The 15,838-nt window shown below is 43.6% G+C and overlaps 1 pseudogene; it reads right to left on the reverse strand.

Annotated features, from left to right (window-relative positions):
* Nucleotides 1-9,521: 9,521 nt before the first annotated feature.
* LOC138301713 (tubulin alpha-4A chain-like) lies at nt 9,522-10,572 on the reverse strand (annotated as a pseudogene).
* Nucleotides 10,573-15,838: the final 5,266 nt, after the last annotated feature.

Consider the following 15,838-nt stretch of genomic DNA (forward strand, 5'->3'; position numbering starts at 1 on the left):
TAAAGCAACAGATGAAGAAGAAATGTAAAGAAATCTGCAGAAGTGCTAAGGATCACCACATTTTTTGTATCTGAAAACACAGCATCATTATGTAGTTATTCATGGTTGTAACCTTCACTGTATGGATACCAACTGACTTCACTAAGTAGACAAAGTTGTGCCGCCACATTGCAGCCTCATGTCAGACTTGTGCCGAAAACATACACATAGATAAAGAAGTGCATATCATTTACTAATCTCTGAATGGCGAGTATTCTCCATCCTCCTCCTCCTCCTCCTCATTTACACTTGCTAATCCCACCTCTTCATAATCTTTTTCGATGACAGTGTGTCTGCCTCAGGTGCGTCAATTCCCTTGGAGCAGCTGCATGTTCGGCCATTCGAGTTGTACCAAATGGGGAGGAGCTGTGTCATGGTGGTGAGGACATCGCCTCTGGTGGTCTCTTCTCAGTGTTGGGTCATTTGGTGTCACACAAATATGTTCTGGGTTTTCAGGAGTTTGTTTGTCTGATTGTTGCTTTTGGAATGTTCGAACTTAGCCCATTGTGTAGGTCTGCAAAGTTGGTGGTTTTCTGCTGCACTGGACAGAATTTTTGCTTGGTAAACGAATAAATCTACTCCATAGGGTGACCACCTGACCTGGAGGCAAATTATGGACAGGACTGTAAGAAATGCAGGACAAAGGGTCAAAATTCAGGACAAAAATACAGGACAAAGGTTCAAAATTCAGGACAAAAACTCAGGAGAAAAGATCAGTTTTAACGACACATCTAAGGAGAGGCCATACCCCACTACTCCATCCGTGCATTAATTTACTATTTTCTACATAGTATTATTTATTCACTGTGGTCTTTATGTGATTGCCTCTAGGTATGCCACATTCAGGTGGCACATTATGCCCTTGTTCAATAGTAAAATAATGCCATTCAGCACGGTGTCAAGGGCATCAGCCCTATCCAGATTTACCCAAACTTTCTTGAAGAGAAAGCAACAGCAACATTTTGATTATGTTTTTAAAACATTGTAAAACCTATGGCAAACAGCTTGGGTAACATTAAGGTAAGTGACCATATGCTACTTTAGACAAGTTGAACAAAAACATCTGTCTCACCTCAACCCTCCAGTCAACATTAAACCTAAAAAACATTAATGAGGCAGAACGGATGGTGTGGACGGCAGTCTCATACCTAATGTCAGGATGTGAGGTTCCCACAAGTTGTCTCAAGTCTTACAGCACTTGAGTGTGCGTCTGGGACATTTATCTTAGAACTGGGTACTCGGACTATCAGTCAAAGAAAATTAAAGAGGAGGATGAAATTGAGATCAGTTGGGCGATCTGCAGCAACTGATTCAAAGGGTTGTTGTTAAGAACTGGATAAATAAGAAAGAGAAGAACAAGGTGGGAAAATTCCTCAAATCAGACACGGTGGACCTGCCATGAGTATCAGAAAGTATTGCATACTTGAGGAGTTGTCTCAGTAGAGAGGCCAGAAACAGTGGAGGCACTGTCAAGTGGCTGAACAGGCAGCATCCATCTACCCTGACAAACTCTGCTGGAGCAATGGTCCACTAGTCATGCGTGTGAAGGATAAGCAGGGGCAAAGTCCATAGGAAGGTTGTGCTGGGCAATTGCCCACTCTGTCCATGTCTTAAAATGGTTCTGCAGTTGAGCCAAAGCGGAGCCAGTGATCTAGTCATACTTAAGTGACAAAGTACATGCAGATCTTCAAAATATTTGGAATGTGAATTAGACAAGCAAAATGTAAGAACACAATAAAGATTTTATAATGTAAGAAGTGTTTCTTTAACATACGGTAGAGTTTTTCCCTTTATATACAATTAGACCCCAGATTGAACTGGGAATCTGTTACCTTTCAATACCTAGGGATTAATATCTACCATTCCCCCACTGATTTGCAGGATGGAAATTTGGGCAGAGCGAAGCAGTCCCTCTGAGTCGTGTTTGCTTTTTGTTCTTCTCTTCCACTTTCATTAATGGGCCACATGGCACCAGTGAAGATGGTGTTGCTACCTCGGTTATTGTATTATTTTGCAAACCTTCACTTGCTCACTCCCATTCCTTCTTCAGGTACTTCGACACATCCCATGTCAAAAGTGGTCCTATTGGGCTAAGTTTGAGAAGTCCTCATCAAGTTCCTCGACCTGTCTCTTCTCCTTGAAATGATTCACTGCTCTGAAAGGATTTACTTCCTCCTTCTATAAAGTAGTTGTTCTTGTCACATCTAGGCAAATACTCAAAGCAGTGGTTTAAGGGTGCCTATTTTCAACACACTGTCATGATTTTCCCTGTAGAACACTTTCTTCTAAGCATCACAGGGTCCCATGCTCTGCTTCCCTACGGTGATAGGTAAAGCAATGGCAGCTGAACAGGGGGGTAGGAAGGGCCAGTTTATTATGGGTCAGTTTGTTACACAGCATTTTTTTAATTGTATGCTAACTCTTCATAAATAGCACAGCACTGCTCTTCAGTAATTGTGCGATGGAATTTATTGCCACATACCTGGCTATTGCTATGTAACCTCTTTTGGCATGCAACAATAAAATCTTTAAAAAAACCCATATGGTAGTGTTTCAATTTAGTGCATTAGATCACAACAATGCATTGACATTTGAAGTGAAGGTTTCTAAACATGAACTTTAAAACAGTCAATTACCCTCCCTCATGACAACACCAGGAGTGAACAAAGTGAACCAATTATTTGATGTCCCTTACATCATGGTCAATATCATTGTTATGGATGGTGGAACATTCCAGGCTAATAAAACCAACAAGTGATTTTTTTGTACACATTCCATACTAAACGGAATTACTTGAAAGTGCTCTCAAATGTCCTTATCAAGATATTATAGACACATTAACTATTTTGATTTGACTAGGACCATACAATTAAGCCATACAGGAAATCCAGGAGTTGAACCCAGGCTTCCCAATCACACACAGTGCACTTAAACCACTGACTAGATTAATTTATTCAAGGAAGACAGTGCTTTTGTACGATTCTGTAGGAGAACTAGTATACACTGTTAAAAACAGATCACAGGTTAATCTTACACAATATCTAAAATAAAAGGTCCATAATGAAAGTAAGGGAAGGCAGGACACCTTATGCTAATATCATTGAATTTTTAGACATTATATAGCTATTATAGAGGTGGGCGAGCCACTGAAAGCATGTGCCAGGATTCAGCCTGGAGCCCAGCTCAGCTTGAGGTCCTGTTGGAACCGCAAACCCATAACAAACCAAGCTTTCATGTGGCTTCTGCCTACCTCCTTCCTTCTACCCAGGATGCGGCGTAAGAGCCAGGGCTGCTGACTTTGGAATTAGGGAACAAGATTTGAGTCTCTGCATCAGCTCGACATCCTGTGATTCTGGGCAAACCACTTCATTTCCCCTTCCCTATAAACATGAATGTGACCCTGTGTAATGTAAGTTGTTTTCAAGTAAAGTGCTCCAATACCTTTGAGTTGGGTTCACGCTATATAAAAATTGCAGAAAAATGCACAAAAAGGAAAAAAACAAAATCCTGAACATAAAGAAAGACAAATACCCATTTCCTGTCTGATTTGTACAAAGTGAAATTAGAAAACTGGGATAAATTGCAGCTTCCCTGCTTAAATTGTGTGCTCTCAGGGAAATATTTTACTTCACCAAAACACTTTTTACTTCATTGGTGAGTATGAAAGCTCTCTCAAATGCAGGAGTTCCAAATACTAGTTGAAGCAAAACCTATTGTATTAGATTTAATAGACTTTAATGTGATGTATTAACATCCGTGCTTCACATGTTAAAGTAATACACTGGTCTTGAATTTTGAAATATTTTAAATGATGTCTGTTATATGATTTAGACAGAAACGTATCAGGGCCTGCCTCATGCATGGGCTCTAAGATCCCAACTAAGCCCTTTGCTCAGCTCTCCTTATTAATTTGTTGGGTTGCCCACCTCAAAGCTATTGAATGCAGCGGTTGAAGTGCATTAAAAAAAGTATGGCTAATGCCATGGGGACGAAGGCAGTGAGCACAGAGGTGGAATCAAAGACGTGGTTAAAAAGAGCAATTTACTGTAGCTATTTTGTTGATCTCTCACCATCAGGTATCTGAAAAGTAAATAAAAGTTAAACTAAGCAGTGGAAATGCACTATTTTAACTTGTGAAACCTTAGGTATATTTGTTAATGCGAGCACTCCAGATGTGCATGTGTGCAACCAGAGGCATACAGAATTGAATCCTGTTTGGTGCAGCAGGGAAAAGAGACTGGTGTATTTTTAGTGCTATTTGGTCCCTGAAAGATCTGTGAATGTTTAAGTCATTATTTAAACATGCTTCAAACATGCTTTATACAAAGTATAATATAGGCTGCACTAAATGCACATATCAATTCAGGTTAAAGACAAAAAGTGCTTCTAAAGTATAGATTTCAGTGATACACAGATTATATCTAGTGCAAACATGTTTTATAATTGTCCATTAAAAGCAGGCACTCCACTCCTCGGCTTGGAAAACCCTTAGAGTACCTCTCAAAAAGAAAATATCTTGTCAACATGAAGCTTCAAGTGACTCCATCAATTAACACCCCCCAAGCAGCCTTTACATGTGCTGATTAAGCAAGTGCACTCATTTGCATTTGTTTGGGGAAGCAGACACCCTGACAAGAAATCTTATTTCTGTTTTGACAACACCAGGAGTGCTGTTTACCGCTCCCTCGGTACTGCACTACAGTTGATGGAATTAACTTTTGTCCTTTAGAATGTGAGGCTAAAATTTATGGACAACGGATGTTAGGGCTAATTTAGGAATATGAAATTTTACCTTACCCCAACAGTAATTATGTGCTGAAACTGTACTTAAGAAGAAAGGCTGTTTTATGGAGTGTCCACTCTTATGAACCATTCGTAACAATTTCTGTAGTACCTAACCTTTTTTTAAACTCATGTTCTCATCCCACTCCTATAAACGTCAGTTTCCCCTTCTGTGTAACCTGTCCTCTAATCTCACTCTATCTAACCTTGTGTACCCTATTTACTTGTTCCATATTTGCACTTGCATGAACTCACTATAATAATTACAACTAACCACTATTAACGTAATCCACCAATAGAAATTGAAGGAAATGCTTCAGTTCCCCTAGGGCACAAGATTAACCCCATAACCAACAAATGTACAACATTAATTAATGATCACTGGATTACCACTAATTTTAGATTACATAGTAGCATGCTATCTGCCATAAAGTGTTCCAATGCCTTGTCCGGGGCAGTAAGCGCTGCTATCTTCCATAAAATACGTCAGTGCCTTTTCAGGAGTATTAAGCGCTTTATAAATGCAATTACAATGTAATACAATACAGGACCGCTAGAGCCTCCCGGTCTTCAGAAAACTCCATGTCCTCCATGCCCTCCCCGACATGCTTGTGAAACAAGCACTGGCAAAGCCAGTACGTCTCGCCTGTGCAAGAGCTATTGGTTTTGTCAATGTGTTTTATCCATGTTGTTCAACAGTGTGGCTGCTGTTCAGCATTTCCGAAAGTTAATGGCATAGAGGAGAGTGGTGTGGAGTGTTGCAGAGTGGAATGGCGAAGAGTGGAGTACAGTGATGTAGATTGGAGTGGCAGAGAGTGTTGTGTATTGGAGTGGTACAATGTGGAGACGCGTAGAGTGGCATACACTGGAGTAGCCTAGAGTAGAGTGGACTGGTGTAGAGTTCATTGGCACAGAGTGTTGCAGAATATGGAGGCATAGAGTGCAGTGGCATTGAATTCAGTGGCATACAATGCAGTGTTGTAGAATGCAGTGGCTCAGATTACAGTGGTGCCTATTAGAGTGCATTGTGTGCAGAGTGGAGTGGCACTGAGTAGAGTGCAGTGGTGTAGAGTGCAGTGACGTAGAGTGGTGCAGAGTGAAGTGGCGTAGAGTTGAGTGATGCAGAGGGCTGTGGCGCAGATTACAGTTCAGTGGCATAGAGTACAGTGATGTGGAGTGCAGAGTAGAGTCGAGTCGCATAGAGTGGTGTAGAGTAAAGTAGTATAGAGTGGTGTAGAGTATAGTGGCATAGAGTGCAGTGGCACAGAGTGTAGTGGCAGGGAGTGCATTGGCCGAGAGTGCTGTGTTGCAGAGTAGAGTGTCAGTGTGCAGTGGTTTAGAGTCGAGAAAAGTGGCACAGAGAGTAGTGCCGCAGAGTACAGTGATGCAGATTAGACTGCAGTGACATAGAGTGCAATTGTGTAGCGTGCTTTGGTGTACAGTGCAGTGGTCAAGAGTAGAGAGTCATAGAGTGCAGTGGTACAGCGCAGATTGCTTCAGAGTAGAGTGAAGTGGCATAGAGTGGAGTGGTGCAGGGTAGCATGCAGTTGCATAGAATGGCATAGAGTGTAATGGTGTAAAGAAGTGTAGTGTCCAGTTGCATAGTGTGCAGTGGTGCAGAGTAGATGAGAGTGGTGAACAGTGGATTGGCATAGAGTGCAGGGGCCTAAAGTTGAGTGTTAAAGAGTAAAGCGCATAGATGTGGCATAGAATGCAGTGGCATAGAGTAAAGTGTTGCAGGGTGGCAGAGAGTACAGTGGAATAGAGTGGAGTTGTGCAGAGTAGATTGGTGTGGGCTAGACTGGAGTGGTTTAGAGTGCAGTGGCAAAGAGTGCAGTGGTGTAGAGCAGAGTGGCAAAGAGTGCTTTGGCAGAGAGTAGAGTGGTACAGGGTAGAGTAGAGAGGCATAGCATGAAATGAGGTAGAGTCTAGTGGTGCAAGGTGGAGTGGTGCGGAGTGGTGTAAAGTGGAGTGGTGCAGAATAGAGTGCAGTGGTGTGGAATGGTGCAGAGTAGAGTGGAGTATTCATGGTGTGGTAGCTCACTGCCATTACAGACAACAATTTTTCAATTGAAATGACCATTACATTTGCACAGACATATACAGTTCTACTAATAAAACTACACAGTGCACAGATGAAAATGTGTGAAAATTGCATCACCTAGTTTAATTATTCGTTTTGATCATTTTAAATTATTTGTTTCATACACACTTCAGAAATAACAAAAAATGTGTTTCATGTGTGCATTCATGATTCCGATATATTCAGTAATACTTTCACAGTTCATTTAAATGTTGTCATGTGCTAGAAAAAAACTCTTTCCTGCCCCCATGATCCAGCAAGATTAACACATAAACCCTCACTTTAAAGTCAGACAAAGAAAAGTAAACAAGCGACCTTGGAAGACAGCGCCTGACATTTGACCTCAGTGTTTGAATGCACAGCAGATGTGATGAGATAAGAATTAGATTTAAAGGCCTGTTAACAGAAAAACAGTTCATGGAAGAATACAGAAAACACGGTTTAGGCAACGGGCGGCACAAACTGAACCTGGAGAGCCTAAAGCAAATAAAGCCAGCAAATGGAAAGCCAGAAAGTGAGAGTAACAAACCACAAAGAGAATGGTAATCAAGGAACTGAATGCATTCCTAGGTCAACTTTCTAAAAGCACCTAGATGTCTTTAGCAAAAACAGACAGCTGAGCTGTCTGGTAGGCTGTATTACATCTAGTCAAACCTGTGGTCAAGGTGGACCTAGGCTTCAACTGTCGCAGTTGTGTTGCTCAACATGCAGACCACCCACAGGGTTTCACTAGGTCTCGTCCAGGAACATCCCCAGGGTGGATGGTAGTCGATACTCACCACCTTAAATCTACAAATCAAGGGCCTGATTTACATGTTAGCAGTAACGGTTCTGCAGTCTATTTTTCAACTGAAACCCCATCTACCGCCATAAATGGCTGCTCGCCAGATTTAGATGTTGGCAGTCCCAGAGGTGATAGGCCCGCTGCCTCTGCCAAGAAACTCTACCCGTGTTGATGGCGCCATGGGGAAAAGTGGGTGCCGGCAGGACTTCAGCTACCTTTGCTGCGGGGCAGATTTGAATGTGCCTTACCGCCACGAAAAAAAGTGGGGTCTGACCTCCATGCTTGAGTTGGCAGATTGGGGGGGGGGTGGGAATGAGGTAAAAACATACCTTTTCCCCCGATTCCACTTCCGTTTTCAACTAGACATGACTGGACAAGGCCTGCTATCACTGCTGCCACTCACCCACGGAGAAAAACCCCCTGTCACTGGACTCGAACGTAGGGACACAACATTGCCAGAGTATGTTGGGTGGGCACTGCAAGTGAGGTTGGGACCACTGCAGGCATATACATGTCACAGTAATTTTTTTAAATACTGTGCCATGCATATGTCGGGTACTCGATTGGGTCAGACATGGATAGGGACACACAGGCACAACACGCACATCGCACACATAGACACATGTCATTGAGGTGTCATTATTAATTGGCAAATAAATGCAGGCTCCACAATGAGAGTACAATCACACTTATCAATGGTGTCCATGTGTGCGCATTGCAAGGGGACCTGTACTGGTAAGGCTGTGCTACCTGTTCTGTATGTGAGTCAGTATGTTTATGTGTGTGTGATTTGATTGGCTGGTTGAGGTGGAGGGATCTGGAGTGGGTGATGTGATTGTGTCTGTATCTGTGTCATTTGCATGTGGAATCAATGTTGTTGTGTATGTTGTGTTGCTGTGTGCAAATTCAGATGAGTGTTGTTGTGTGGTGGACATTGTTATGATGTGTGTAGGTGTGCCTAATGTGAGTGTGTTTGTGTAGCTGAGTGTGTAGTTGTGTTGGTTGTTGTGGTTGTGTTGTGTGTGGGTGCAGTGTCAGTAGTGTGTGTGTGTTGTGTCATGGATGCATGGCAAAGGGTGTGGTCGGCACATACAGGTTGTGTGGTGTGGGTATGGCAATGGATAATGGTGTGTTGTGTTGTGTGTTGTGCAGGGGGACACATGGCTAAGGTACAATATGTGTATGTGACATACCTGTATTCCATAGCCACTGCCAGAAACAGTCACCCTCCATCAGCAATCTGCTGGCATGACACCGCCTGCACAGCTGAAACATCTAAATATGGCCAGCGGGAACCCACCTGCCTGACGGCTAGGAAGAGAACTCCGTCATGGCGTCTTCGGCTCAGCCACAATACATCTAAATATGGCAGGCGGAACACCGTTGACTTGATGGTCTTTTCGGGTCACTGCTGACATAGCTTGGCATAAACACCGTCAAGATTTAAATCAGGCCCTAAATCAGGCCCTAAATTGACTGCCTGGTCTTTATTGCAACTATAGCTATACCTGAATTAACATCTTTGGACACCGCATTCACTTGTTAGAGCTAGTATCAGGCCATAATCTTGTTTATCCTAGGAATGCATTTCACAATCTGATTTGCATATTCAAAGTAGCGTTGGTGATCTCAGGCTCAGAGATCTCTAGCCTTTTTTGCATATATAATTAGGGATAGGTGACCAAAGGAAAGTGGGTTCAAGGAAAAGGGATTTTTTTCAGTTGAAACTATAAGATCAGCATTTAAGGCACACTAAAACCTGAGAAAGGAAACAGATAAAGTCTACCTACTATTTTTTTCAGTTGAAACTATAAGATCAGCATTTAAGGCACACTAAAACCTGAGAAATGCTATAATGCTGTAACGGAAGACAATTTGATCTTTCAGGTCGTTAAGGTTGGTGTAATAGGGGTGCTCAATGCCAAGATTACAGTTGTAGATGTCATCAATGACTTCCCTGTCCACCATAAAAGCACAGCCTGAATGCACTAGAGTTGTGTGTGTGGTCAGAATGGAGTTGTATGGTTTAGCCACAGCAGTAGAAATCTTTGGTGAGGCATATACTTACTTCAGCTTGGGCCTGCCTCTTTTCATAGTCCACAGATAAATGTTATATCAACATTGAAGTTAAACTTGGGGCGGTCTCACCTCCAGAGCTGTGGAAGGTCTAGAAGACTTGAAGCCCACTGCAATGGTCCAGCATTTTTCAGATCATTTTCATTACTGGATCAATGATCACCTTGCTAGTGGTGTAGCGGCCTCAAGCATAGTTGTTTGTAGCACCTTCTTTGACGGTAATGAGCTGTTCTGGGTGGAACAGAGTGCAGTACTTTCTGTTTCTGATCTCATCATTGATAGTTTGCTTGGTAGATATTGCTCTTGAGACATGCTTTCCTGATCCAGTTTCACTGAAGAAGGCCCTGTGATGGGCCGCTCCCGGCATCACGTCCTCCTCGCACTGGCTGTCCCCGGAAGCACTACCGGGTGTGGCCAATCCGGAACAGCTTCCGGAGCACTCTGGGTTCCATAGGCCCAGCGGAGATGCTTTCTGGCGTCGAGACGAGACAAAGGTGAAGGACGACAGCCCCGAAGCAGAAGAGCCTGATGACGACGGGAGGAATCCCTGCTGGATCACAGACGACTCTTGCGGAGGCAGCCACCGGAAGAAGGAAGACGCCGGCCGGATCTTCCCAACCCCAGGACCGGAGAACCAGGAAGGGGGAGAACTCAACACCCCAGCCACGCTCTTGGAAGAGCGTGGCCATCGCAGGTACGGTCCCACAGTGGACTGGTCTGCGTGGTGAACAGGGAGGTCAGAGGTGGGAGATGGGAGGTACGAGGAAGGGTGGAAAGAGGAAGGGGGCCACGGAGGCAGGGCAGCCATGCAGAGTGTGTTGTTTATGTTCCCCCACGTATAAATGAAAGCGGGGAACAGAAGTCCACAGCTGGTAGCAGGCTTACTTTGTTTTGTTGTTTATTGTGAGGAAACAGTTTTTCCTCCCCCCCCAAAAAAATAGCGGAAAGGAAGCAAAAGAACAGCATTTAAGGACGGGACAGGGACAGTGAGAAAAAGGATAAATTCAATAAAAGAGAAAAGAGAGCAAAACCACAGTAAAAGGAGAAGAGAGAGAACAAACTACAACCAGGGATAATAGAGACAGAAGAACAGGGAGAAAAAAAAAGGAAACGGGGAGAGCAGAAGATAGCTACGGGCAAGAATAACCATCTAGACAACAAGAATTAGAGCCAGGAAAGAAACAGGGAAAGAATAAGAAAAGGAGAAAACATCTTACCATTTCACCAACAGATGTTTTATTCTTTTTCCTCCCAAATGCGCCTCCTGAGACTCCAACTGGAAGGAAGAAAACAAGAGATGAGAAAAGTCCTGTGAAGACCAGATCCCAGACCAAAGGAAACAGATAAAGTCTACCTACTATGCTCCCATAGTCCCATAAGCAATAAAGAGATATTTGTATAACACTGCTGCGTACGAGTCCTCCTTACGGTACCCTATCACAGTGGTGTCAAAAGTGGGATAGTCTAAGGACGAATTCCCACAGGAGCAGCGGCCGTAATAGAAGCAAAACCCTCCCTCGCTGACTTGATAGCCCAACTAGCAGAAGGGCAGCGACATCTTCAGTTGGTATGGGAGGAGCAACTAAGAGAAGCGAAAGAAGAAAGAGAAGACTTACAGACTGCGTTAAAAAGCAAGGCTACAATAATAGCAAATAACCAACTGCCCTGGGAAAATTAACAGACACCATAGCCCATACGAGGTTGCATACGAACGTTCCGAGCAGTGTCCTTCAAAAGTATCAGGACAATGAGGACCCAGACTCATTTTTTACTAACTTTGAGAGAGTCACAAGTTCTGCCAATTGGCCCTCTGGCAAGTGGGGAAGTATATAGCCCCATTATTAATGGGAACTTTACAAGAGGCTTACCAGGCTGTCAATCCGGGAGGGGTCACGCCTTACAATGAAATTAAGAAAGCTATCTTGGAACGCATTGGACTGGTCCAGGAAAGTTATCGCGTGCGGTTCTGCCAAACCAAATGGATGCCCCAAGAAAATCCCCGCACTCTGTATTATAGGGTACACCATGCAGGTGGAAGATGGTTAAAACCCACAGAGACTTCCAAGGATGAGATGTTTGAAGCCATTATCTTAGAGCAATATTTAGATGCCCTCCCACCCACCACCAGAAACTGGATCAGACAGCATCCGGACCTCAATAGTCGATCAGCAATAGATCTGGTCTGTGCATTCCACCGTGCCCCTGATTTTAGAGGGGCCCAACCAAGAAGCCGCCCCGCAAACACAAGGGGCAGTACACCAAACCCCTCTTCTCCAAACCACTAGTGGGTCCCAGTAGTGACTGATCAGTTACTCTTCGTCTGACTCCCTCCCGAGATTTTCTGTCCAGACCTCAATGTTTCAATTGTGGTGAATGGGGGCATATAGCCAGATACTGACCCTTAAAAAAGGAACCCAAGGAACCTATGGAGATAGGGATGACAAAGGGCTGTGTTTTAAGGCAGGGACATAATATGGAGAAATATACCACCTCCATGTGGATAAATAACGAGAAAAGGAATGTACTGATAGACTCCAGCTGTAGCCAAAGTGTGATAAAAGAGGCAATATGTGCAACCCGACCAATGGGTACCCAATGCGCAAGTCCTAATTACATGCGTACATGGAAACCGGAAGATCTACCCGGTGGCCACGATAGAGTTGAAATGGAGAGGACGGGAGGAGTATCTTTCTGTGGGAGTCAGGGGAAGACATGATTATAGGAACAGATTATGAGGATTTTCCCACTTGCTGAATATGGCAAATCAGGAAAACATAGCGTTGAAATGGTGTAAAGAAGCTCCGTCACCTGCCCCAGAAGAAAACTCAGTAAAAAGGAAAAGCAATTCCTATTATAAGAAGACAGCCAGTACCACAACTCCTCTCAAGATCAGCCCTACAGCAATCATGACTATCGCAGGTCAATTCCGACAGGCCCAGAGAGAGGATCCCACTCTGAAGAAGGCATGGCACCTAGCCTGAGCATCTGATTCCCCTTCGGTATGTCCTACCTTTATACTTTCCAAGAGTTATTGTGTAGAAGAGGCTCAGATAGTCCAGATAGGAAGCCACAGCTGGTGGTTCCCCAACGCTACTGGGAACAGGTCCTACATCTAGGCCATGGGGACAATGGGGAAGGTCATTTAGGAAGGGAGAAGACTGAGGAGGCTATCCTGAAACGGTTTTATTGGCCCGGAGTGTACAGGGATATTAGGCGACATTGCTAGGAATGTCCCAAGTGCCAAATCATCAACCCGTCCCCCAATCGTCCTGTTCCCCTCTAACCACTACCCATAATAGAGATCCCATTTACCAGGGTAGGAATGGATTTAGTGGGTCCTTTAACCCCCTCAGTTAGGGGGCATCAGTGTTTGTTAGTAATAGTAGACTATGCTACCTAGTACCCTGAGGCCATTCCGCTAGCTAGCATGACCACCAAAACAGTAGCCCAGTCCATGATAGACGTTTTCTCCCGAGTAGGTTTTCCCAAAGAGATACTCACGGATCAAGGCACTCCTTTTATGTCTCGACTGAAGTCTGAAATTTGTCAAACAGATTTGGGCCTCAGTCTATCACCCACAAACCGATGGTCTGGTGGAACGCTACAATAAATCGATTAAAACCTTGTTGAGAAAACTCATACATGATTCAGGGAAAGATTGAGAAAGAAAGATACCGCTGGTACTCTATGCACTCAGCACCCATATACAGTCATCTACCGGACACAGTCCCTTTGAGTTATTATTTGGTAGACAACCACGAGCCCTGTTAGAAATGTTGGCTGAACAATGGGAGGAAACGGAGGATGATTTGAAAGACATCCTTTAGTATACAAAAGATCTCAAAGAAAACTTGCACAAAGTATGGGAAGAAGCTCATCAGACCTTAAGAGAAGCACATGAGAAGCAGAAACATCATTATGATGCACATAGTAGCCCCCGCAGCCTAACCATAGGACAGAAAGTGTTGGTCTTATTACCCACTACTGAGAATAAACTCCTCGCACGATGGCAGGGCCCATACACTATACTCGATAAAGTCACACCTACCACATACAAGATAGAAATACCCGAGGGGTCAGGTAGGGAGAAGATCTTTCATATTAATGGAGATTTTCTTAGCTTTAGTGAAAGAAAGTCTTGATTTTATTAAACACACGGAAGCGAGTATTATGCTAACTTCTCTTGCTTTAATTTGAATAGCAGCAAAGATAAACTACAAATCCCAGCAAACCCAGCTGGGAAACTACTGAAATATGTCATACAGTGGGTAACCAATCAAAGTCATAGGTAAGTATAAACATATTGGCTGAGAGCAACAAGTCCTCTTTTCTTGCAGAGCAGTTAAGCCACTCTGAATAAAGGAACAATCAGGAGTAAAGTAGCACATGCCAATAGAATTGAAAATAAAGCTTCAAAACGGTATACTATATGAACAGTCTTTTGATCCAGATCCGGGATGAAAAGGTCTTGAAGTAAAGTTATTTTCTGTGTCAAAGAAGGTATGTCCATCGAAGTATGCTGGTAGGTTGAAGAAAGAACCTTAGGATGTCTGGGTAGTAGCGGCAGCTGTACCTGCTGAGAATAAAGGGAGGGTTAAACAGAAGAACAATAGTGGTGGGATAATACTCGCCTCCGTGTGTTTAATAAAATCAAGACTTTCACTAAAGCTAAGAAAATCTCAATTTTATTACAAGCACAGAGGCTCCTATTATGCTAGTTCAAAGCATAGAAATTATTGAATTAGCTACATGGGAAACAGGCTTACAATAAAAGGTTCTAAAGGTTGAGACATTTGACCAATCAGCTGATTTGAGAATGTCGCCCAAACTCAATCCTGCACAAAAAGGCCTTGGAAGCCATAGCTCCTCTGGTGGAATGGGCCCCAAAAAGGGAGATGTTGATACCGGCCAGGTCCATGAGCCATTTTACCCAGCGGGCTAAAGTAGTGGAAGTGACAGGATTATGAGGGGATCTGAATGAGATGAGGAGTTGAGTTTCGGAAGGCTTTCTCAAATCTCTAGTTCTTGAAATATATTCTTTCAAACAAGTTCCTACGCATAAATTAGCCTGATCCGGGAAATAAGGATAAAAAACAGACATTAAATTAGTTTTTGTTCTTCTTTGAACCTGAAAGAAAACACCTTGAAGAGTATACTGTACAGAAGTTACATCTAAGGCTTTAACGTCAGAAATACGTTTGAGAGAAACTAGACAGAGGAGAATGGTTAGATTAGCAGAAAGAAATTTTAGGGATAAAAGGGAATTAGACGGTTGAGATAAAAGAAACTGTAAGATCACATTGACATCCCACATGGTATTGTACTTAGGTAAAGGGGGTTTGGTAAAACGTATCCCTTTTAACAGTCGACAAATTAGAGGATGCTCGCCAATGGGTTTATTATTGATTCGGTCATGTTCCGCGGAAATTGCGGATCTATACATGTTGACTGTTCTGTAAGCCTTGCCCTGGGCTGCCAGGGAGGCTAAAAAATTAACAACCAGGACTACATCTGCTGAAGCGGGATCGGCACCCCTGACCAGACACCAATTATTCCAGATTGACCAGGCTGACTTGTAAGCTTTAGTTGTGCCGGCAGCCCAGGCTTGACGTATGAAGCTTGCAGCCTCCTGCGAAATTCCTGGGGTTCTCCAGGCAGACCCGAAACCATCCATGCGACTAACTGAAGAGTGTGGTTGAGTATCAAATTGTGAGGTTGTCCTTGTGGATTCAACAAAAGAGAGGGAAAAAGTGGAAGAAGAACAGGGAGATCTACAAGTAATTCAAGAGCTGAGGGGAACCAAGGCTGACCCTGCCAAAGGGGGGTAATCAAAAGCACTTTGGTGGATTGACGACGGACTTGCGCCAAAACTCTGGGAATCATTATGAAGGGAGGAAAAGCATAGTTGGTTTGATTGGACCAGTCCTGTTGAAAGGCGTTGGTGGCCAAAGCCAGAGGGTCTGGCCGCCAACTGTAGAACCGAGGGATTTGAGAGTTTAAACGAGAGGCAAAGAGATCGACAGAGAAGGGACCGAATTTGGAAGAGAGATTGTTGAAGATAGAAGGGTGAAGAC

The sequence above is a fragment of the Pleurodeles waltl genome, chromosome 1_1 (assembly GCF_031143425.1).
Source record: "Pleurodeles waltl isolate 20211129_DDA chromosome 1_1, aPleWal1.hap1.20221129, whole genome shotgun sequence".
NCBI classification, from domain to species: Eukaryota; Metazoa; Chordata; class Amphibia; order Caudata; family Salamandridae; genus Pleurodeles; species Pleurodeles waltl.